General features: G+C 38.9%; 1 protein-coding gene across 1 annotated transcript in view; it reads right to left on the reverse strand.

The window, feature by feature from the left end:
• Positions 1 to 24,506, reverse strand: part of NCALD (neurocalcin delta) — an 85,181-nt gene extending 60,675 nt beyond the window's left edge. The window contains exon 1 of the mRNA XM_011373281.2: positions 24,286 to 24,506. The gene's annotated coding sequence lies outside the window, so the exon portion shown is untranslated. The remainder of the gene's footprint in view (positions 1 to 24,285) is intronic.
• Between the last annotated feature and the right edge of the window lie 94 nt (positions 24,507 to 24,600).

The raw sequence follows: 24,600 nt of genomic DNA on the forward strand, positions 1-24,600 counted from the left end.
TCTACAGACACTGCCCTCTGGGTAAGGCCTACTTTCAATAAAAAATAGAAAATAGATGCCCAACATCAGCACTTCAGAACATCACCTTGGCAAATTACTTAATTGCTTTAAGCTTCAGTGTTCTCATCTCTACTATGGCAATACATCCAGCGTTTATTGCATGTATACTACTTATCAGGTGCTGTTCCAGGCATTCCACCTGAGGCAGGCAGAAAGATGTAAATCAGATAAAATAAGGAAATTATGTGGTACATAAAAGGTAAGAAGTACTCATGGGTAAAATGAGAGCAAAAGTGAGCAGGATTACTGGTGGCGGCAATGTTAAACATGGTATTCAAAACAGGTCACCGGGAACAATGATTGTGGCTCAAGTTAGGGTGGTAGCAATGAAAGTGGCAAGCTATGATTGAATTCTGGATATGTTTCTAAAGTAAACAGGGTTTTCCGACAGGTTATATGTGAGATGTGAGTCAAGAGTAACTGTAAGGGTTTTGGCTTGAGCCCAGTCAGAAGGATGCAGCTAATGACCAATGATGAGGGAAGGGGTAGGTAGAATAACTTCTGTCCAAAAGATCAGGAGTCCAATTTTTGGACATGCTGTGTGTGATGGTTAATTTTATATGTCAGTTTGACTGGGCCACTGGGCGCCCCGGTATTTGGTTAAACATTATTCTGAGTGTATGTGTGCTTTGGGATGAAATTCACGTTTGACTAGACAGACCTGGTAAAGCAGATTGCCCTCCCTAATGTGTGTGGGCCTCATCCAACCAGTCAAAGGCCTGAATATAACCCAAAGGCTGACTCTCCCTCGAGTAAATGACACTTCTTCTGCTTGACTGCCTTCAAATGGGAACATTTGCTATTTTGCTGCTTTCATACTCAAACTGAAACATAAGCTCTTCCAGGGTTTTAGCCTGCCAGCCTTCAGACAAGAACTAAACCATCAGCCCTCCTGGGTCTCCACTTTGCTGATTCACCCTGCAGATCTTGGGACTTGCCTGTGTCCATAATCTTTTTTATTATATATGTACACACACATATGTAACTATATGCATATATCCTATTGGTTCTCTTTCTCTGGAGAACCCTAAGGTGTCGTGCTTGAGATGCCTATTAGATATTCAAGTAAAGAGTCCAGTAGGCTGTTGGATATGAATCTGGAATTGGGGACTGAGTTTAGGCCTGGTAATATATATTTGGTTATCACTGGCAAAGATGGCATTTAAAGCCAGCAGATTGGCTGGGATTATCATGGTAATAAATGCTGGTAGGAAAGAGGAACATTCCTTGAGTCCTGGGTGCCCACAGTGTCTAAAGATCAGGGCTTCAACCACGGAGACTGAGAAGGAGCAGCCACTGAGACAGGGGGACACCAAGGAAGTGCATTGTCCTAAAGCCAAGGGGAAATCGCATCAAGGAGAAAAGAGTAATCTCTTTCCTCAAGTGCTGCTGATTGGTTGCTGCCGTTGGGAAATGTCATTGCATTTAGCAATGCAGTGGCCACTGGTGCCCTTGACAGAAAAAGCTGCATTGGAGAGGTGAGGCCAAAGCCCACTGGAGTGGGTTTAGAAGCAAATGTGAGGAGGGAAGCTGGAGATAGTGAGTATGGGCCCTCTAGGAAGAGCTTTGTTTGAAAGGGGTACAAGAAGACAGGATAGTAGTTGGCAGGGGCACGTGAGTCAAAAGAAGGATTTTTCTTTAATGGGAGATGACAGCATGTCACTGTCATCAGCTGCCATTTGTGGAGCACTTCACTGTGATGCTAGGTCCTTCACATGTGATACCCTATTTAATTCTCTGGTTTGCAATATAGATATTAATACCTCTATCTTTCATGCAAGGCAACAGATGATAAGAGAAAGTGAGAAACTTCACAAAACTGCAGTCAGTAAGTGGCTGTGCCAGGACTGAGACCCGAGTTGTTCTAACTTGAAAGCAGGGACTCTGAACCACGACAGTATATTCATTGCCTCCATAACAGAGCCTGCTACGGATAGAGCCTGCCTCCTGCAAGGACATCGGGCCTGCGACAGAACCAGGCAAATACTAACCGTCAGGATTCTCGTTATGACATGCAGGAAGCTCCTAATCGTGCAGAGCCATTTGCAAAGAGATTTGTATCCTTCTCTGGTCCCAACCTTTAGGAAGGAGGTGTATAATATGACATCCTTACACGCATTCCTGTCCACAGCACTCCACGCAAACGGCACTTACATCACCTCCAAGGAGAAGAACAAACAGTGGGGTGCAAATTCTACTTTCAGATTGGGCAGGACAGTGGAGAGAAGTCCTGCTCTTTTTTACCTAGAACACTGGTATGGATCCAAGGAGCTTCATAAATACTTGCTGTTCCTGCAGTTGCTACATTAAACTGAGGGGGCGCTGTTCAGGAGATGGGTTGCTATGGGAAGAGGCTCCCTGCTGTCCTTGGCGACGAGAGCTCCTGGGGTCTCTGGCTATTGTCAGACCCCAACATGTACAAAAATCCAGTATACCAAGATTAAATCAGGTTGCAATATCACAGATTCCTTTTTAAAAATACATGATTAATTTTTTTTCTTAGAGAAAAAAGTTCCTCCTGGAAACTTTGTTCATGCTTAGAATAAGATTTGATTCTAAAGCTGTACGGAAACTCCCGGCACTGAAGAGACATGGGGGGATGTGCGGAGGAGGGATGGGAATGAGGAAAGCAAGTGTCTTCCAAACCTAATGTTACTGTGTAAGATGATGATCCTGACACCTCCACTCAAGGGACAGCAAGAGAGAGCAGGTGAAGAGCTTAAGGAAACTCCCTAAGTTAAGAACAGGGCGCCCTGGAAACAGCCATTTCCAGACCGACTGGAAATGTCCGGGATTAAGAGGTCATTTTGAACGACAGCCCAAGGATAATTTGCTTAGCATACAGAGCTCTACTACAACGTACTTTGCTTCTTTCCTCTGCAGTGTAGCATTAACCTCGCTCACCATTCAGTTCTTACAGAGCACACATCACCAGTCATAAAGGTCCCTTTAATTCTCACATAAAGGACCCACGGAAAGTCTCAAGCGCACATCTCCTTCACAGTGGACACTGACACCGCTCTGCACCCCCAATACAGCCACCCCGCTCTGCACCCCCAATACAGCTCCTTATTTTCAGTTATTCATAACTTTTAGGAGAAGTTTAGTCTTGGACAAAATAGCCCAGATTTAGTGTGTTCACAAAGGCTTTCTTTAAAATTTTTCAGAGGTCTACTTTTCATCTCTGGGTTAAGAGACAGGAAAACACTAGAAGCTCAGTCATAAGGGAAAAAAAGCAGTAAATTCCACCCAAAATTGGAAATAATTGGACTTCATTTATAATCTTAAATATTTTGCTCGATTATAGAAATAACGCATGCTCATTGAAAACAGATTCAACCAACACAGAATAACATAAAGGATAACATGAAGACTATCTTACGATACCATCCCTCAAAGTGCATAATTAACAATGTACTTTCTATCCTTTCAGATTTTTCTTTATATGTAATACATATATTTCAGAGATCCCTAACTTGAACTTCCTGAAGTTGTGTGTGCAATTTTGTGTGCATGTATGCATGTGCTTTTTAGAGAAAAAAGGACCATAACTTTCATTAGTTTTCAAAAGCATTTTAAAAATATATATTACTGTATATATAACATAAAGTATACTGTAATAAGGTATAACATATATATATAATTCCTATTTAGTTTACAAAAATCTAATCATAATCTACATATAACTCTGCAATTCATTTTTTTTCCATTTATGGACTTTCTTTTTCCATTTTAGAAGTAATTGTTGTTTCTAATGTTATTTTATTATCACTTGGTCTTTCTCCCTTTAAGTTCCAGAATCTGGAGACAGAAAGATCTGGATCGAACTCCTGGCTCCACCACTTACAAGTTCTGTAAGTCTGGCAAGTTACTCAGACTTTAGAGTCTCAGTTTTGTCATCTATGAAATCAATTAGAATTACAATAGAATTATTGCAAGGAATAAATAATAAGATATATTTTAGGCAGTTGGTATATGCAATGACTGGCACAGAGTAAATATTCAATAAACATTAGGGCTTTTTGTGGATAGAATGCATTTAGTCCAAAATCATATATATAACAACATCTAGAGAAAGTTTTTAAAATCAGGATTTAGGATGACAATAAAGTAGATTATTGAGAATAAAGCTGAAGCCACACTCTGGGGTAAGATGGTATTATTTATTACTTAAGAGTAAGTCAGCAAGCAAATGATGATTCATACATCTGCACATGTTACAAAGAACCAGGTGTCAGTCTTAAGCAGCACGACCAAGGGAAGTGCCATGGGCTGGGCTGAGCAGGACTCCTCTGCTGTGATCTTGAAAAGGTCACCACCCAACCATTCCACATGGGGCTTTGCCTTCCCATTCTTGGGTCTTAGTACTAACTTCTCAGACTTTAAATCTGCAAATGCTGTAGGTTCAATGTAAGTGCAGAATTCCATTTCCTTCGCATGATGCTGGTGACCTGCCTCATTCGTGAGCACAGGGATGGCTTTGGTCTTGGCTTGACTTGCAGTTCTCTCCTCTCCCAGTGCTCTCTGCTTTACTGTGTCCACTTTCTAGTTCTCGCATACCCAGCAGCCCAGAGCAACGGCAGGCCTGGTATAAGGCGCTGCCACCACTAGGCAACAACTATATTCCAGGCATGGGCTACGCACTTGGCACATTTTATTTTTGTAGTCCACAGCAATTCTGGAAGCTACCATCTCTATTTTTCAGATACAGACACTGAGGTTTAATTAAAATAAGAAACTTGTGCAACACTACACAATTAATAAGGGACAGATTGGGTATTTGAACCGCTTTATTTCAAGCCCTGGAGCTTATGAGTCCCACTACAACTGCTTTTGATTCTGTGCAGTGAGCCACGTGTTACACTTACAAGACTTTGGTGCAAAAGTAGAAAACATCAACTTGGTGCCTGCCGGAAGTTTCCCTTAGAGTAGATTCTGAACAACCAGCCGAACTTCTTCTCCTAGCGGAGCTTTCTGCAGGATGGCACATTCAAGTTCACAGTCCACACCCGCAGGTCGGAGCTGTCATTAACTCCTTCAGCTTTGTGGGAAGACCAGTGAGAACACTGATCAGAAAGGGCGAATTATCCGTGGTAGGCAGAACAATGGCCCGCAAAGATGTCCACCTCTTAATCACCAAAACTTGTGAATGTGTTATCTTATATGGCAAATAAGACTTTGCAGATACGATTAAGGATCTGGAGAAGGATAGGTTTTCCTGGATTATCCAGGTGGGTCCAATGTTATTTTGGGGTCCTTATAAGAGGGAGGCAGGAGCACTAGAGTCAGAGGAGAAGATGTGACAACAGAAGCAGAGGTCAGGGTGATGTGGGCGACCCCTAGAAGCTAGAAAAGGCATGGAAACATTCTCTCCCAGCATCTCCAGAAGGGAACTCTGTCCTGCTGACCCATGTTAGGCTTCTGACCTCCAGAACTGTAAGAGAATAGATTTGTTGTTTCAGGCACTAAACCTATGATTTGTTACAACAGCTATAGGAAACTAACACAATGTCTATATCCCAAGTATCTTATAACAACGTTGTCCAGATTAAACTTGAAGTCCTACACCCAATTTACTTAAATCCCTAAGATTAATGTTTCCTGGTATTTCAAATAGCCTATAAGTAATGTCCTGATTGAAACGGTTCTCCCTCTTCATAAATAAAATGAATTAAAATATCCCTGTGAGCTTTTAAGTGAACATTGCACTGAATACAATGGATATTTCCAAAACCTAAGTGAGAACGGCCATGTTCCTTGGAGAATAACGTAGGCATGCTATTGTTTAACTGACGCATGTTCACATGCTGACCCACAGCTTTACAAATGTACAGCAGGCAGGCATGATTGGAGGTGAATGCAAATTCTCTTTTTCTGCTGAGACATTTGTGAATATTTTCAACACCTACCTACAATAGCAACTTTCATCAGCTCAATTGTACAAAAGTTAAAAACTCTTCCTAATTTTGATTCTAATAAATGACTTGGAGAAAAGTGTGTCCCTGTTTGTTTACATATATAAATTTAGAAGCACTGTGAAATCTCAAACAAAATTAGCCACCAGGGAGAAAAAAAAATCAGATAACCTAATTAACCAAGGCTGAGCCACTTACATTTATAGGACTCTGGATAATGCTGGCCAGCGGACTGAAGAGAGCAGACAAGCACTAATGGAAGACCCAGCAGCCCAGGGACAGAATTCAAACAGCAGGAGTGAAGGTCATTGGTAGATTGATGAGGCTTTTGTTATTCTTGTCATTAAGCTTCAAGAAGAGTCTTGTAGTTGAAAGGTCCTTAACATCATCATTATTTGAATAGGCCAGGAAACATCAGATCTTATGCATCCTTTGTGGCCATACGTTTCAGAGAAAAAGCTTTGGTTTTTGGAAAACTTGTTCTGTGTTCTTGTGCTTTCCAATGTAATCACTCACGTTTCTGTATAGATACCAGACTGCTTTGGAATAGCCAAGGAAACATTAGTTGGTTTTCTTGTATTATTCATTTCTCCAATCAAAAGTTCCAAACAGCTGAATGTGCCTGAAACTAGACTAATTCCCTTAAAAAAAATCTCATCCAGAGCTGGCGTTAGAACCATTAGCCCAAAGTATTGAAAATGTTTTTTTTTTCTGGATTTTCCCTTTCCTTCTTACTTTCTGATAGTAATGATTTACACGAAACAAATGATTTAAAATGCTGGATTCCCTGTGCAAACTCTTTGTTACCTTCCTGCAAAAAAGTAGGCTGGCAAATAGCTGCTATTTCTTTACCAAGAAAAGGTAAAATTAGAGTGGGGGACTTGTCCGTGTGTGCCAGCTGTCATCTGGGACAATGGGGACTCTTTATTTACTTGGCAAATGGCGTGAACTTTCAAGTCTCTGTTTTCAACACAGGGTACAGGGCAGAGTCAGCCACAGTCCAGATTTCCCAAAAGTCATGATTTCAAGTAATTTTATTTTCAACACAGTGACTTGTTTAATCTAAAACTAAATGTGGTTTAATCCTTATGTTGGTCGAAGACTGTTCATATAAATGTTGAAAAAATTGACAAAATCTTAGATCGTGTTATGATTCAGGGTTAAGAAAATATGGTCACTGTATTTTTACATATTATCAAGTGTAAGTAATAAGGTTTAAATTTAACCCTCCAAATCAAATGTAACTTACAATGCACAGAGTTTGAACAAATGAGCCCTTTTTCCACTGCAGCTGTAGATCTGAGCTAATTTCCAATTCTTTCTCAGTAAAGTTGCTTGCTTTTCCTTCTACCCACCTCCTTTGAAAAATAAAAATAAAAACTGAACTGCTGTAGGGCAGGTGCAGATGAATGAAACCCATAGGCAATGATAAGCCCTGGCTCTCATAGGAGGTAGCACTTTGGGCAGGCTGTGTCTGACGTGACTCCCTGCAGAGCCTTAGCCCCAGGAATTATAAATAAGGAGTCAGAGTGAAATGCAACGAAGCAGACAGTATAGACTCACTTCCTATAGACGGCAGCTACTCTTTCCTCCCATTAATATCTTTCCTCTGGATAGCAATTTGGGGGGAAAAAATCAAAGGAAAAGAATGCAATATCTTGAAGGTTCTTTGGCACATTCCCACAAAGCCATGCTCTCCTGTTGACAAACTGCTTTCTGAAAACAGGTGTGCCCTGACTTAAAGAAAGTGGAGATCTAAAATGAAAGAAATAACCAAACAAGGTGTTCTTTCATATTACAAGCTTTCTTGAAATAGAAACTTCCCTTGTGCATAGTTCATTACTTTATTATCCTTGGGAATAAAAATAAAAATCAATCCAAAATGGCGAAGTAACTGAAATAATGATGTTAATCAATGAGGAAATGTGATTTAATTAACAAAACCTTCACAATAAATCATATTTGAGGTAAGGTTTGCACCTATGAAGCTGGAAAGAACTCTAAGAGAAAGAGAAGTTAAGGTTGCAAGATACAATTTTCAGCCCCTGTCGTCACCACCTTATGTCACGGATGATAGAGACCACGGCAGTGAGTTGGGGTGGAGGACTCACCGCCATGGATGTGAGGAGGTCTATCCATGGCATTTCCGTTCTGCTAGCCAGGCTCTCCCCTTCTATAATTTCCACATGGCCAGCAATGAGGTTAGCCTTCTCTGAATAAGAACCGTTTGACACTGACTACCCGCACCCCTATTATAGGCTGAGTGCTACAGAAGGTGAAGATAATGGCATGCTCCTGCCCTCTACTCTCATCGGCTTATGGTGACCAGATATCCAAATAGGACAACCTCAATTTGGGGGGAAATGACCCTGAATAAGCTTAGGTGCAGGGTTTCCAGATGAAATAGGAAGCCCAGTTAAATCTGAATTTCAGACAAACTACCAATAATGTTTTAGCATATGTCCCAAATACTTCATGGAATATACTTACGCACACACAAAAAAAATTCACTGTTTATCTGAAGTTCAAATTTAACAGGGTGTCATATTTTTATTTGCTAGATTTGACAACTCTACTTACGGGATCTGCAGGTTATGTCGTGAGCTTTGCGAATTAGCCCCATCCTTAGGTTGCTCCCCACAAATGGGGAACCTGGAGTTGTTTTTCACTTGCGGTGGGGATCTGGGCTGAAAACTTCCTAGTTGCACTGGGTCTCTTTGTGACCAACGGCATATATCCCCAACAGGAGTTTTTAGTGATGCTGGGTGGTCACGTTGGGCTGAGGGTGCAGATTGTGATGTACTTACTCCTAAAGGCAAGACTTGCCTTTGAGGCCCGAAGCAGTGCCTGTATTCTAGAATCACTTGCTAAATGAGAGGGCACAGAATTTGCCTCCTCATCCGATATGCTGACCAGCTACATGCTTGGCTGAAATTCCTGGTGCTGGACAATCTTTCCATAGCAGGAGGTCCTTGAGTGAGAATGTTAACAGGTGCAGGTAGCTCTCAAGGCTTCGTTGGTGTGAATGAAGAGTGCTCTAGGAAGTTTTATAAAGAGATAGATCACAAGCCCAGCCCTACAGATTCTGATTCCAAGGTTCTGAATTTGGTCTCAGAAACCTGCGCTTTTTAACCAGACCACTGTGATGCTGACCGCAACAGCTGGAGGCCTGTGTCTGGCCTTGTCCTTCTCCTCTCAGGCCCTTGGGAAGATTCTAACCAAAGGCCCTCGGGGGTCCACTTGGGTGGGTGCTCCTTTCCACTGACCCAGCAGCTCAGCTACTGGGATTTTGCATAATGAGAGGATTCTAGCTTCTTTCCTGTGTCACCTTCATGCAGTCATTTCTCTCCTTATGTCTCCAGCCCTGACTACTGCAAAGGCTGCCAAAAACGCGTTTCTTTTTGCCAGTCAATTTATACTGTTAGCATTCCCAGACCTCGTTTTCCTATTAGCATGGCCTGGCATTTCACTGATGGTTGCCAAGGCAGCTCCTGATTCATTCAACTGGGAATGTCCTGCTCTCTACCATTCCACATCTAAACCCACATTGCTGAGGGGCCACATAGCCTCACTCTTAAAAACAAGCTCAGATCGATGCTGAGAAGTTGGGGGTGCACCCTTTTAGTCAAGGTCTCTGCTATGACAGGTGAGGAGGGAACCTACAGGGAATGGCATACCTCCCAGACAATCTTGTCTTTAAAAGAATAAAAGAACCCTACTGAGAAGTCTTTAGTGACATTCTGAACCCTGGAATAAATTATCCCCAAAGACGAGAGACAGGTGATATGTGTAGTACATGAAAATTGTCAAAATAGAGAGAATAAATGGTCTGCAATGAAAAGATGACCACTGCCCTTACCTGGGACAATTTCCAGCAAATATGCTGCATAACTCTGATTTCAGAAAATGCAAACCTAACCTCTCCTTGAACATTTCATTCATTCTTTCACCCATTTGACAAGTATTTATTGAGCACCTGCCATGTGGACAGAATAACATATCTCACAATTAAAAGACTCATTTTAGTTAACCAGGAATTGAGAGCCTATCTGCTTCTGACGACAACTAGTTTTTTATTAAGTTACCAGAAATAGGAGGCAAGGCGTTCAGACCTCTGGGGAGGACATTCAGGTGGTAATTGGAGTCAGAGACATTTGGCAAGGAAGTTCTGCCAGGTAATTGTGTGGGCAGTAAGCTCTGTCACCAGGGGCTCATGCTTTACCAATTTCCAGCAGGCTAAAGAGCCCAAGAATGATTGGAAACTCTATTCCATGCTGTGGTTTCATACTATTCCTGTAAAGCAAGGGCTCAGTACAGTTAATGATACTTAATACAATGTAAGCAGATCCTTTAATGTAAACCCATGAAGGAGACTGGTGTAAGTTTCAAGTCATGATTATACAGAACCATGAAGGAGCCTTTACTGACACCTATAGAACTGAGGCACCAGCATTTCTATTAAAATCCAACAGCTCTGATTAGACCCGTACTCACCGAACAAGGATATTCAGTGGCAAAGATCAAAGAACCCTGTAATTAGACTGCCACACAGAACAAAAGAACATAGTAGAGATTAGAGATTGTATGTGGACAAACCAGTAATCTACAGCACTTTGGGAACAACCTTGACCAATTCCCCAAAAAACTATGCCCAGTTTGCCTTTGAGCCTTTGCCAGTATTGCTCCTTCTGCCTGAAAGACCCTTCCCCAAAGAGAGAAAAGACAACTCACCTGTTCCCAAGGTCAACATCAAGCTTGTTCCCTGCTCATTCATTCAGTAGTTACCCAGTTATTCAACCTCTATTGAGCACGTAACGCATGCCAGCCCTGTGGTATGCACCGAGGATGCAGACGTGAAATGAGGCACCTCGTTTACCTTTGAGTAGCTCGGAGTTTAATAGAGGAGGCAAACAGGAAATTGTAGAGCTGTGTAGTTAGTGATATAATCAGAGTTTGTATTTACAGGAGTATTGGGGAAGTTAGAAAGGCTTCCTAGTGGAGGTAGGGCTCGAATGGAGTCCTGAGGATGAGGAGGTATCTGTTGGAGGTTGATATTATGGGTCTGATGATGGAACTGGCTCCTGTGACCCATTTCTTTTACTTTGCTCTCTTTGTATAAATGATGCTTGTTGATCATATGGCCAAGTAGGGTTGGGAGTGCTGTCTGGGCCCTGAAAGAAACAGAAATGGCCTCGAGAAGAGTGAGGCATGTGCTATGACCCCATACCAATCACTCACTAACACACTGAGACAACCTTTCTGAATGCTAATACATTCTCACTTTAAGATGCCAGATTAAGCATGAAAGTTTAATTGTCCTACCTCCAAAAATCTCACCCAAGTGGTAGAAAATATGTGTGAAAAAGAATGATGTATAATAGGAATGGAAATCAGAAAAAGTTATCATTGGTAGACAGAAATTTTAAAGAATTTCTGGAAAACAGCAAACAGATTGAGCCAATAAAAACCACCATGTAAAATAGATTTAATAAAGAGCTGATAAAGAGGTGAGAATCATTCTTCCCAAGAGAACCTGAAGAATTCAGGTCTGGAGTCATAGGGAGAAGGATTGGTCAGGGTAATTAACAAAAGGGCTCTGCAAAATGATTTTTTCCAATCTCTTTCCACCCACTCCAAGCTCTGCACAGAAGAGTGATACACCAATGCAGCTCAGCACCTCCTCCCACCCCCATAAAGTCTTCCTGACTTTAGCAGTTTGGGAGTCATAAACTTGCCTGTCTGCTTCTTACTCTTAAATGTGCCACTCATGACCGCCAGCCCTGACATTCATGAGAAGCATGGTAGAAAAACATGCCCATATATACAGCCAAGGAAATCCCACCAACTACCTTTACTAGTCAACCCAGCTCTTCATTTATAAATATGACTGGAACAGTCAAAGTCACCAGTTATTTAAAGAAAACCAAGAACATAAAAGAGAATGATCTAGAAAAACAACAGAACAACTGATGCCAAAGGAAATGGTGTTGAAACAGGACATAGACAATAACTGAAGAAAAAAGTACTATTGTTTTTAAGGAGATTTGAGAGAATATTGGATTCAGAAACAATAGTATGCTGCTATAAAAAAAAGAGCTGTAAGAAAACAAAGATTTTATAAAACTGAAGAAAAAATTTTAAAAGAACTTCAGTAAAAGAGCAGAAAAATTATTGAAATGAAATGACACGAAAATGAATTCAAGATCTAGAAGACAAATCTGAGGAAATTCTCTGACCGTACATAAAAGGGAAGAGACAGAAAATATAAAAATTAAAAACATAGAGGAGATATCCAAGAGATCTAACATCTCCTAGAGCTAAAAGACATCATATCCTTCCAATAATAAGAGTTATTGGAAGAGAAGACAAAGAAGATAGAGAAGATGAACATTTCTAAGAGATAATAGAAGGATATTTCCCTGAGCTGAACAAACCTTCAGTCTTCGGATTAAAAAAGCCTGAAGAGGAATCATAAAAAAATACAAACCTGGATAATTCCTGGTGAATTTTATGCTCCCTGCATACAAAGAGAAAATTCTGAAAGCTCACAGGGCCAGGGGCGAAAAGCTTCCTACTTAGGAATCAAAATCAAAATGGCAGCAGCTCTTGTATCTGCTCTTTAGGTTGCTACAAGACAGTGGAACAAAGCCTATAAAATTGTGATGTAAAGTTATTTTGAATCTACTTTTCAATTATGAGAGCAAAATAAAGATGTACAAGGACTTAACCCTTCTTTTGCTATTTTGAAAAAGACAACTAAAAATATACTGTAGCAAAATGGAAAGTGAATTTAAGAAATAGGCAAACCTGGAAGCAATGGAAATAATTCACTTATGATGAAAAGAAATCCTAGGGGAACAGCCTATATTTAGTCCAAATTAGAACAGCAGGACAGAGTGCTTGGTGAGGAACATCTTCAACAAGCAAAAGTTTCTCATGACCAAACTAGATACTTAAGAATTGAGGACTGAACTATGACATGCCACAAATGTAGTGAAGATTTAAGTCTTTCCAGGTCAATGAGAGAAGAGAAAGATAATTAGAAACCCTAGAAAGATAAATATCCATGAAGGGAAACCATGGCCTAAATATGAAGAAAATTAAAATATAGTCTGTATTTAAACAATTAATGGAATATAAAAAACATTGATATCTGAAGCAAATAAAAGTTAAGCATCTATGGTCAAGGGAGAGGCCAATACATATAGCGAGTCCTCTAAACTCTCTCTGTGCAATGATTTATGTTTCTTTCTGAAAGTGGTTTGTTCCTTACAGATTATCCTTTTTATCTAGTTCCCTCTCCGCCACCCCGTTAGGAGAACATTCCTAACGGTGGAATTAAGTTTCGAACTCCGTTTAAAAACCATTTTTTCCCCAAAGGTATTTTCGTTTGATCTGTGATCTTTCCTGATCTTTAACTAAGCTGTACTAACTGAAAATATAAACCTATCCCATTAAGAAACTAGTAGTGTCTAAAAAAATGCTGGTCCCAAATCTCTAAACATTTGATTGATTTTCAATTTTTAATTGGCAATTCACTTTACTTAGAAACCAATAATTCCTGCTTTAAAGAAATAGTTTTTGGAAGTTCAATTCCTCAAGTTGCTTCAGAGTTCTTTTCTTCTGTCGAAGAAAATATATTTTTTTCTTGAAGAAATACAATGTTGTTAAATTTAATTTAATATAATTTTTTTGACATTGCTCTTTTTTTTAAATTAAGTTTATTGAGGTAACATTCGTTAATACAATTATATAATTTTCAGGTGTACATTATCATTTGACATCTGTATATTCTATTGTGTGCCTACCATCCAAAGTCCAGTTTCCTTCAGCTACCATATATTTGACCCCCTTTACCCACTTCATCCTCCCCCTATTAAAATGCCATTTAATTTTAAAATATTAATATTGATTATCTTAGGGAGTAGGATATTAAGAGTGATGTCTATTTTCGTCTTTATATTCTTCTGTATTTTCCAAATGTTCTAGTATAAACGTATATTAATTGTATTCTTGTTACTTAAAATGAGTATTAATAGAAGACTAATATAAGATTATTTGAGTATATTAGTGGGATCAGAAAGTCTCAAGTTCAATGGTTTTCTTTTGGACAAGCAAAGTGGTGAGCTGAGTGATTATATAAAAGCTGTACTGAATATGGTTTAAGTAGGTGGTTTGAAATACATGTTTCAACCCATCATCTCTGTTGTAGGACTGACATCTCTACATCATGGAACTCTATGTGAACTTTGCCCACTTGAGAAACTTCCAATTATTTTGAAACTTTTAACAGGGACTTTACTAATTGAAGACCTTATGCAAGGAGAATAAAAACTAAGGTTTATCTTAAACTCCCTTAAAATATCTCTGCTTAAAGAAAGTGGAATGGTGGTTACCAGGGCCTGAGGGGGAGGGGGAAACGGGGAGTTAGTGTTAAGGATTCAGTTTGGGAAGATGAAGAAGTTCGGAAGATAGATGGTGGGGATGGTTGCACAACAATGTGAATGTGCTTAATGCCACTGAATTGTACACTTAAAAATGTTTAAAATGGTTAATGTTATGTTATGTATATTTTACCACAATAAAAAAGTCTCTGTTTCTTAAATCTAGCTATGATTTAATGTGATTTCGGTAAGACATTTTCCTTTTTTACAGTAACTCAAAATCGATATCTTTTTGTTAACCTGTCGTATAACTAAGTTTTATGCCTTTTACTTAAAGGCATAAAGACCTTTTGTGACTTTAACAAAGTAATTCTCCTAGCGAAGATGCTGACAGAAACTTTTATGGCATCTTGGTTAGTTCATGGCATTAATCCCTAGGCTGTTTTGAGGGCTAGAGGAGAGAGTTATTTTCTGAAGAGCAATGGATGGTGCTTTTAAAGGTGGAAGTTGACCAATAGTTTTAGAGGTGAGCAGAGCAGATTTTAATATCAGGTACTTTTACAAAGTGGAATTTGGACCAGAGGTTGCATCGTTCTTAAATACCTCCTATTTTGTGAAAACATCTTCTGGATATACCAGAAAAATAATCTCATGGAAACGCTTCTTTTTAAATTTTTGTTCGAGCTCTCTATAAAGAAAACTCTCAAGAGAGTGAATGGTTTGCTTTAACTGCCCCCAGCGGTTGGTCTTGTAGGAGAGCGGTTGGTCTTGTAGGAGAGCTGAGCTCACCAAGTTCATGGCCATTCAAGAGTGAATGGCCAGGAGGCAGCAAGAGCATCAAAGTGGGTAATTTCCCCAGGAAACAAATCCATTTCCAAACACATAATTGCCAGCAGCAACGTTAACTGTTGAGAACTGTAAAGCACATTTTTTTACCCTCCATGAGAGACTGAGATAACTGACTCTCTGTCCTCAACTGATTTAACATTTTTATGAAATTGGAAATTTAAAAAATATATATATATATAATATAATAAATATATATATAATATAATAAATATATATATATATATAAATATATATATATCTCGCAGATTTAGTTCCCAGGAGGTGCTGGACCCCAGGGACAGTACTAACCTGGATGCTGCTGCAGTGAAGTTATCATCATTATCAATGTGTGGGCTTACGATTCACTGGAATGGTTAACAAATGGTGTTTTTGTTAGGCACATAGGAATCTATTTTCTATTATTCTTTCTACCATACATATATATTATTATGCCTTTTGCACGTATAATTTACAATATTTTTCTTAAGGATGAGGTAATCTGGTTAGAACATTGTTGCCAAACATGTATATTGATGGCCGGTTTTCAAAGACTTCAGATATATTAAAATATACTTACAACTAAAACTTTATTAAACATAATTTAGTCCTTCACTAATGACTTAATCAAAAGGTTTATCAGAATAATGGTACAATATCCCAGTGGTTTAATTATAAATATTGATTATAATTACATAACCATTATAATATACTTCTATAAGAAATGTTATGAAGGTTTGATTTTTTTTTGAGTTGGTTTGGGTCTTATGTGACTATGACTTTGCTAAATAACAGATTATATTTTTAAAACTATGAAGTTATACAGTTCTCCCTATAGATGCCATTCAGCTACAGATAAAAAGGCCGCTTACACAGTATTGAAGATAAAGGAGAATTTGCATTTTTCAAATTTAAAAAGTTAGAACTTTTCTATGAGAAAAAGTGAAGGAAAAGGAAACACTTAACAAATATTCGGGATTTTAAAAATAAATTGTCTATTCAAAAGGAAACCATGATTAAACTATTATAACACTTCTGATACATACATAACTCACTTGCTCCCAATGTTTTACGAGCTTCCTGCTGTCTATCAGATCAAATCCAGCTTACTTTAAATTGATAAATTCTAGATCCTCCACAGGCCCACCTTATGGATTGTATATTTTTCTTTTTCTAACCATTTTCTTGATCTCAGGTGGGTGAGTGTCTTATTTCTGTTACCATTACCAGGGTATACTTAAGAGGTTTCTTGCTCATGGACAATCCTTTCACTTCTGTTGGTCATGCCAAATGTTCTTCATCCTTTAAGGCCTAACTCAAAGCTCATTTATTCTCTAAAGTTATCTCACTGCAACATTTCCTTCTATAGTTGATCTATTTATTAATCATTGGAGACTTGACGAGTAGATACCATGTGTCCAGCACTACACTAGGCACTGGAAGAGGTTGTGACCAACATGAAAGACAGGGCTCTGGAACTAGCTGCATGTGTTGTCCAGCCTCCCCAGCTGACTGTCACCTTTTCAAAGACTGGCTGGTCCTATAATACCTTTGTAGTACCCTACCTAGCTGGAACATCTCGGATGAGGCGGGACATGTGCTGGCCATTAAAAGATCTGGATGATTGGACCACATCTGCCTTGTGTCTACGGTAAACAGATGAGAGACAGTCCTGGAACACAATGGAAATTTTTTCATAGGTGTGTAACTCCAGGACCCAGTATATGGAATTAATAAACATTGAATGAATAGATGAATAAGCAAACAGACCAATTAGCCTCCTGAAAGGAAGGCGAGAAGACCATCAGGAGTGGGGGACATTTAAGTAAGTGAAAAGAGAGTCAAGGGTACTGATTTCTCCGCAGCAGAAGAGGCAGAGATGCCTCTCTGAGTGAGGACACAAGGACAATATTTCTGAGTATTCCAAGTGCTAGGTTTGACCAACACTTGGAGCCACAAGCCAGTGGGATAGCTGCCACTTTGACAGCTTTGTCAAGAGGAATAAAACTTTGCTGAATGGGCTAAATCTTACCTGGCCAAGAGGAATTTCCCAGCTTTACTATAAACTATTAGAGGGGGAGAAAAAATGCTTAGAAGCCCTGGAAATGGGCCAGAAAAGAGTGTCAGTGAGACAGCAGGGCCTACCAATAGAGAAGTAGGCAGCAGATTAGACAGACAGGTGTGAGAGAGGGAGACAAAGCAGATGAGGAAGACGAAGCGGTGACCAAGGGAAGATGGCGCGAGTACTGCGATCCATACTGGACTGTCCTGCAGAGAGGGTCCCAGCCGGCAGGAGGCGATGAGGGGGATTTCACTAAGGCACACAGTCCAGTTTCAGCACAGCCCAAATCTCCTCCTCGAACCAGCAACAGCATTAATATGTAAGACTGTTCCAAGTTTACAACCAGGATGTGTACCTAAAGCTCGTTTGTAATTCAATTGGTAGCTGAAATACATTTTTCTTCAGAAAATTATTTTAATTAGGTTAGATATGTATGCCAAATCACAAAAATCTGTTTAATCTATATGTACATAAAACGTGGTCCTCTACACAGGTATTTCAGTCATCTCTAAGTACCCCATACGTTTCAGTTACTCTGATTGCCCAAGACATACCTCCAAAGCTTATGGACTTAAAAACAACAGTTCACTCATGAATCTGCAATTTCAGGTAGGGCTGGGCAGAGATGGCTCATCTCCGGTTCACCTGGTGTCAGGAGGGGTTGGGGGTCTGGCGGCTGAAGCCCGAAGCTCTCTGAAGGCTCACCCACTCACACGTCTGGCAGCTGATGTTGGCTGTTGGCTGAGATCTTAGCTGGAGGGATTGGCTGAAACAGCTATGTGTGGCCTCTCTATATGGTCTGTGCTTTCTCACAACACAGCAGCTGGTGTCCAAGGGCAAGCGTCATGTGTGAGAGAAACAAAATATAGCTGCGAAAAAACGAAACTGTATTCTTTTTATGATTCAGCCTTAGAAGTCATCTAGCATTGTTTCCATTGTGCTCCATCAGTCGGACCAGTCACAAGTCATGTGGATTCAAGGTGAGGGCAATGGACTCTGCCTCCTGATGGAGAGTGACAAGATTCTAGAAGAGCATGTGGGAGTGGATATAATTATGTGGTCATTTTTGGAGAGTACAATCTACCACAACATATAACATTACTTCTAGGAAAAGTACTACATATTGCAGCTTGAAAGGCAATATAGCACTGTGAAGAAAGAGCCGGGAGTCAAGAGCCAAACACTTAGAGTTTCTTTATATTCTGCGTGACACACTGAGCAATGTGCTTAAGCTTTCTGTGCCTCAGTTTCCTCATTTATGAAAATGAATGTTGTGAAGAAGAAGAAAACAGTTATTTTGAAAAGAGCTTACAAGACTATCTAGCTCCCTAAATGTTAGCTGTTATCATAACACCGGGGCCACACTCCCTTCAGCTGGGGCAAAGGTCCTTTCTGGTTCCTGTGGAGATGGTGGTGCTAATAGCATTATCACAGGCAGAAAATTAATAACAGTTCACATTATTGAGTACCTAATACCTATCAGTTACTGTGCCAAGAAAGTTAACTTAAAAATCCATAATTCAGGTACTAATATTATCCAGGTAAGAAAACTGTGACTTAGGTAACTTGCCCAAAGAAATACCTGCAAGTAGTTACAGACGGGATTTGCACCCAGATCAGTTGAATTGGATACAAAGAGCCTGAATCCCTGGATAACTGTGTGGAACAGAGTCTTCTCAAATTTGATTTGTGGGTGAGTGAAAAATAAACAGCACTGAATTATGCTATTGGAATTTGGGGCTACTTATTAGAGCAGTGGGCCTATATTGATTGGGTTAGTATAGGAAAGATGGGATGGGCACCACTAACTTAAAAATTCCTTTCATAAAATAAAATGTCTCTCTTTATTTGCATAAGACAGAGTATTTAAGTAAAAGAAAATCATTCTCTAAGTAAGTACCCACAAGTCTCACTTTCTTTCGAACTGGAAGACAGATAGCATTTGGCCCACTGGAGTAGGGCAGGCACACTGATCTGGACCCTTGAAACCAACGTGCATAGGTTACTTACAGATTAGGCTGGCTGTTGGGCAGCTGAAGAATGTCTCTTCTAAGGTTTGACTCTGGTGTAAAACCTAATAGTTCCCAGACTGTTGGCTTGTCTCTTTTGTTTTGATGTTAGTTTGTATTTTTCTTTTACTGAGGATTTTCTTTTCAACTACACTGGCCAGCACAGCTGGAAAGAAGAAAGCTTGGCTGCTGATACACACAGGTCTCCCGGTAGGTTCCCTCTGCGGTCAGCCTGTAAGTTCCATGATGGTGGGAACCTTGTCTATCTTGCTCACCACAGGATCCCTGGTGTCTAGTCTAAGGGATCACATAGTAGGTGCTTGAGACTTGTCAAACATATAAAAGACTGAATGTTTGAATTGAAGCTCAGGCAAGCAAAAGTCAGAAGTCCATAAAGTAACTTGGCTCTTTATGGCAGTGGCAAAGACCACTCAAGGATCACGTAGGGGAGGGACCCAAAATACCTACTCTAATACTGTAGGTGCAACAGCCAGTTAATAAATGCTTGCTGATAGAATGGTGTTACCTCGTGCTGCGCCTGACCCACGGTAAGACGTGGGAAGGCGTAGAATGGGGTAACATGTAGGATGCTATTTTTGATTTTATCTCCAAGGATGTTGTAAATATGGTCGTCACAAAATTGGTCATGGTTTTAGATGCATGAATCACATGAAAGTCTGTGGGAGTCAGCTAAGCAGATGGCCAAATACTATAACACTCTTCTTGACATTTACCTCTAATGCACAGAGTTTAAATTCATTAAAGAAAACCTGGAATCGTTCTTTAAAAAGTTTATCCTTGCATAAAAGCTATATGCGGCCTTTGGTGTTCTTGCAGTCACTGGGACAGAATTCTGAAAATGCAGACACTTCTCCCATTAGGACAAGCAGCGGCTGGAATACCTTTCAGATTACAGACTTCTTTCCTGCAAATCTAATATAGAACTTTAATGGCAGCTGAGTATACTACGTTTTATATTAATGTCAACTAAATTTTAAAGGGATGTTGTGTCTCTAATTAAAGGTATTTATAGAAAGATGTCAAAAAAAAAAAAAAAGCTCGCCGCAGAGATAAAAAGAACAGACTGTCTTTAGTTTGAAGAACGTGGCCCCAGTGAATTTAAATATTTATCATATAATTTTTTATATCAAAGTATTAATGAGCACTGAGTTTTATGGCATCACTTCTGGAAACAATAAAAAATACCATATTTTGGAATGCTGTTTCTAGTTGGGATTTCCATTGCGGGGCGCCATTTAAATAAGTTGACTTCATGAAAAATAATGACACATTCCTTTTTGAATTTAAAATTCGAACACCTGTTATCAAAGAAGCAAACGATACAGTCTGGAGTCAGAAATTTAAACTTTTTCCAAGTTTCTTCATCAAAGCCCCCAAAGCAGGTGTTCTTTTCTAGTCCAAAGAATAAGAAATGTCTGAGAAAATCCTCTTTTGTAATTTCCCAGAGAACACATGAAGAAAAATTGCTAAGCTTCCATTTCAAATGTGAGGGATTTGGATTGAGTTTAAACAACAGCTTGTGTGAAACGTCATACCCCCAATTCTCTCACACTGAGATGGTGCTGCTGATGCCGTGGAGAGGATGGCTTCAGACAGTAAACACAGGGAGAGAAAGGCCTAGATACGTGATGTCAGTCAACCAGCTGCTAAGTTATCTGGTTGGTTGGAGAGAAAATTTAGCAAATATCTTCTGTCAATTCAGTGTGATGGGAAAATGAGACAATTAGCTACACAGTGCCACTAAATAATACTACTAATACCTCTTGTATTGTTCTAAAATATCCAATAAGTCAAATAAGATTCTGAGTTCAAATTACTTGGGAAGTGTCTCCATTCCCCACTTCATTTTGAGTGTGCTTTGTACTGGGGGCATCTGGTAGATAAACCTGCAGGCTCTATCCAGAGTAGCTGTAATAAATATTACAATTTATCAATTCCCGCAGGTGTGTGTTTTACACCAAAAAGGGGAAGTTACAGAAGTTGTTTAATGTTCATTTCAGATATACACAACATCTTCTAGAGTATTCATTCAGATATGATCTCATATAACATCCTACATTCTCCATCTAAGTACTACTTGCTTATTTTCTCTGAGTGAGTGAACATCCCTTTGTGAATAGCTATAGTCCATGGTTTTAACTTGCATAACGTGCATTAACACTACGCGCTTTTTTCTCTTACCCTCTATCTAACCAGATAAGAGTTTTTCAGTCCAAGTAACATAGGATTGCTGATGGATTTCAAAGAAAAAAACAAACAATCAAAGGAAAGTTACTGTTTGATGCTATATGGATACGTCATCCCTTTTCACACAGTAATTAGAAAATATGGTGAAATTCACATATTCAGAGAATGAAATCAGATGAAGCGGAACTGAATGTAGAAATGGTGCTGTGGATTTTGTCCTGTGCTGTCCTACGACCTTTTGGCATCACTAGGTCACATGTCATTTAACTTAAGGAGAGATAGAATTCAAGGAGATTTAGGAGCTTGCATGGGAAAAATATTGCATCTTTAGTTTCACTAACCTCAAATTGAAATTCAGTATTTCTTTTAATTAAAATGTAGGCCACAAACCACAGTACCTGTGATTGCGTTGCCAAGAGAAATCACAGATATTCTCATATTGCATTATAGTCATTATAGATATCTCGAAATATCTTTTACACTCATCACGTTTTCAAAATTATGGTAGTTATACCCGTTGCTATTTTTTATTATTTAATAACAAATTATTTAAAAAGCACATATCACAATTTTTAAAAATTTGGTTAATGCATTTCAATAAAAGTGTTTCCCTTTGTAATCTTGCATACCTTTGCAATTAAAACCTTCATTCTGGGAAGAGTCTATAGGTTTCGCCAGGCTGCCAAAAAAGTCTATGGCATCAAAAAGGTTAAAAATCCCTGAACTATACACAAAACATTTAGTAATTCAACAGCCAGGTTTCTAGAATAAATCAATTCTTGCTAGTATCTTTTTGAAGCTGTAACAAACTTGACCTTGAAATCAACACAGTCCCATTGCTGTAAGTAGATGATTCTGATGAGAGTCATTTTTTTTCTTATTTGACATAAGACCTGTAGACAGAGCATCTCTGCTAGCACAGCATTGATTGTTTTCTTTTAATGATAAACTTTATCGTGGACATTTTGCCATCAACATGAAATTGTTCTCATATTTTATACTGCTGAAATCCAGCCTCTTTTATAAGGGCGTTGAATACAATCATTTTATAATCTTAATTTAAAACATCATAGAAAGAGCACCAAGAATGCTACTTGGAAAAGTATAATAATTCTTTAATTTGAGTAAAAAAAAAAGTAAGCATCAAAGTTCTCATTCAAAGACAGTGCTTTTAAATAACAGTGCTACTGGTTCTATCCATGCTCGTTTGAAATGTTGCAAATCAATGAACATATTTCTAGGGGTGTTAAGACTATAGCCTCTGAGTTATAATTGAGATAAATTAAATGATGAGATGATGCCTCAGTAGATGTGCCTTTAGTATAAGCATATTAGACTTTTCAGAAAATCCTCCATGGAGACTCTGGCCAAAATTAGACATATCCAATGCCAGCAAGTTAAATGAATATTCACTCACTGAAAGCTATTGAGAATTTATTGATGCACTCACAACTATTCATTTATCACTGAAGCTAAATATTTTCAAAACACTCATCACCAGAGTACGATAAATGTGATTGGAATTTAGAAACTAATAAAGAAAATTAAAAAAATAAGAACAATATATTCTTGCATTAAACTGAGATACAATTCACATATCATAACATGTATATTCTTTATATATAGTTAAACCATTATTTTATATTCATTAAAATAGTAGCTATATTACATGTGCTGCCTTTTTTTGGTTAAATTTGTAAGATTTAGAAACCTGGTTATACATTTAGGCTTTGATTAACTTCAATGCCAAAGATTTTCTTTGAAATACAAGCTACAAAACGATCCAACTAGTATACAATGATAGAAAATTCAAAATTACTAAATTTGGGAAGGAGATTAACTACAATAAGGCAAATGAACCAATTTTCATTTTATAGTGTTACAGGAATAGAAAAGTAAAAGGCCTCATTAATCAGTTACAAATTATTCATTCAAGATCTGGAGCAAATTTTTAGAGACTATATCTGTGTTTGAATTAAAGTAGATCTACCAATGATAGTTTAGTTTTAAGACTACTATTTTCTTCTCTAGGTAATTATTTCAATTTTTAAGTATAAAAACAGCTTACATGACTTCTTAGCGAAGACCATCCAATGCTGCTCTCTTCACAGCTGAATTTTCAGAGGAAGATCCCGAAAATGCACTTTGCTTTAACAACCAAAAAGCAATTGCATGCACACATGTAAAGATTCCACCCCAACTTCCTTGGCATAGTCCAGATTATTTTTCTCTAAACAGGAAGCTGTTGACAGTTTTCTCTGGTGTTTTCAGAATATACTATTTACAAGAAAAACCCCAACTTTTGTTTCAAAGTATAGTGTTCTTTCCCTCTGTGCTTACCGATGCTAATTACGAACGCTGCAAACAAGATAGAAACCAAATTCCAAACTATTCTGGGCTGATTCAGAATAGGGTAGCAATTGTATTAACAAAAAAAAGAAAAAAAGAAAAAAAGAAAAGTTAGCAACATATTGCAAGGCTGTGCTGGAATCTTTAAACCCAAAACAATACCAAAGGGAGGATTCCTGGAATTCGATGAGGAATATTTGTCTCAAGCTGCCAAATCCGTATCTCTAAATAATGTCACATTAGCAAGTGTTGAGCAAGACAGGCGATTATATTTTAACCTATTTCACAGAACATTAATCCAAATTTAACCAAATTCCAAAGACTCCACACAAAATTAGCAACTAGAAGCCACTTCACATTTTTCTCCTGTTCCAACAATTGCTCATGAAGACAAACTTGTAGGAGGTAAGAGAGTGGGGAAAATCCACAATAATCTATCAAACATTTAACTATATATAAAGAAAACTAATTACCTCACACAGAAGAAGTGCAAGATTTAACAGTCCATGCTCTGCCGCCCCTGGGAAGCAGCAGCGGCAGCAGCGGCAGCGGCCAGCATCCACCAGATTCTCACAGGCCTTTGACTGTGTGGACTCAGCCACAGACTCTGCCTCCAGCTGACGTCAAAGTCCCTGTCACATGGCCAGATGAAAGCCAAGAGAGCATTGGTTGTCGTAGCAACCACAGAACAGCTTTGAAATTATTTCAATAGGTCATCTGTCACTGTGGTGTGTATGAGTGTGTGTGAGTGTGACTGTGAGTGCGTGTGTGTGTGTGTGTACACACAC

This window comes from Pteropus vampyrus, unplaced genomic scaffold (genome assembly GCF_000151845.1).
Source record: "Pteropus vampyrus isolate Shadow unplaced genomic scaffold, Pvam_2.0 Scaffold222, whole genome shotgun sequence".
Lineage (NCBI taxonomy): Eukaryota > Metazoa > Chordata > Mammalia > Chiroptera > Pteropodidae > Pteropus > Pteropus vampyrus.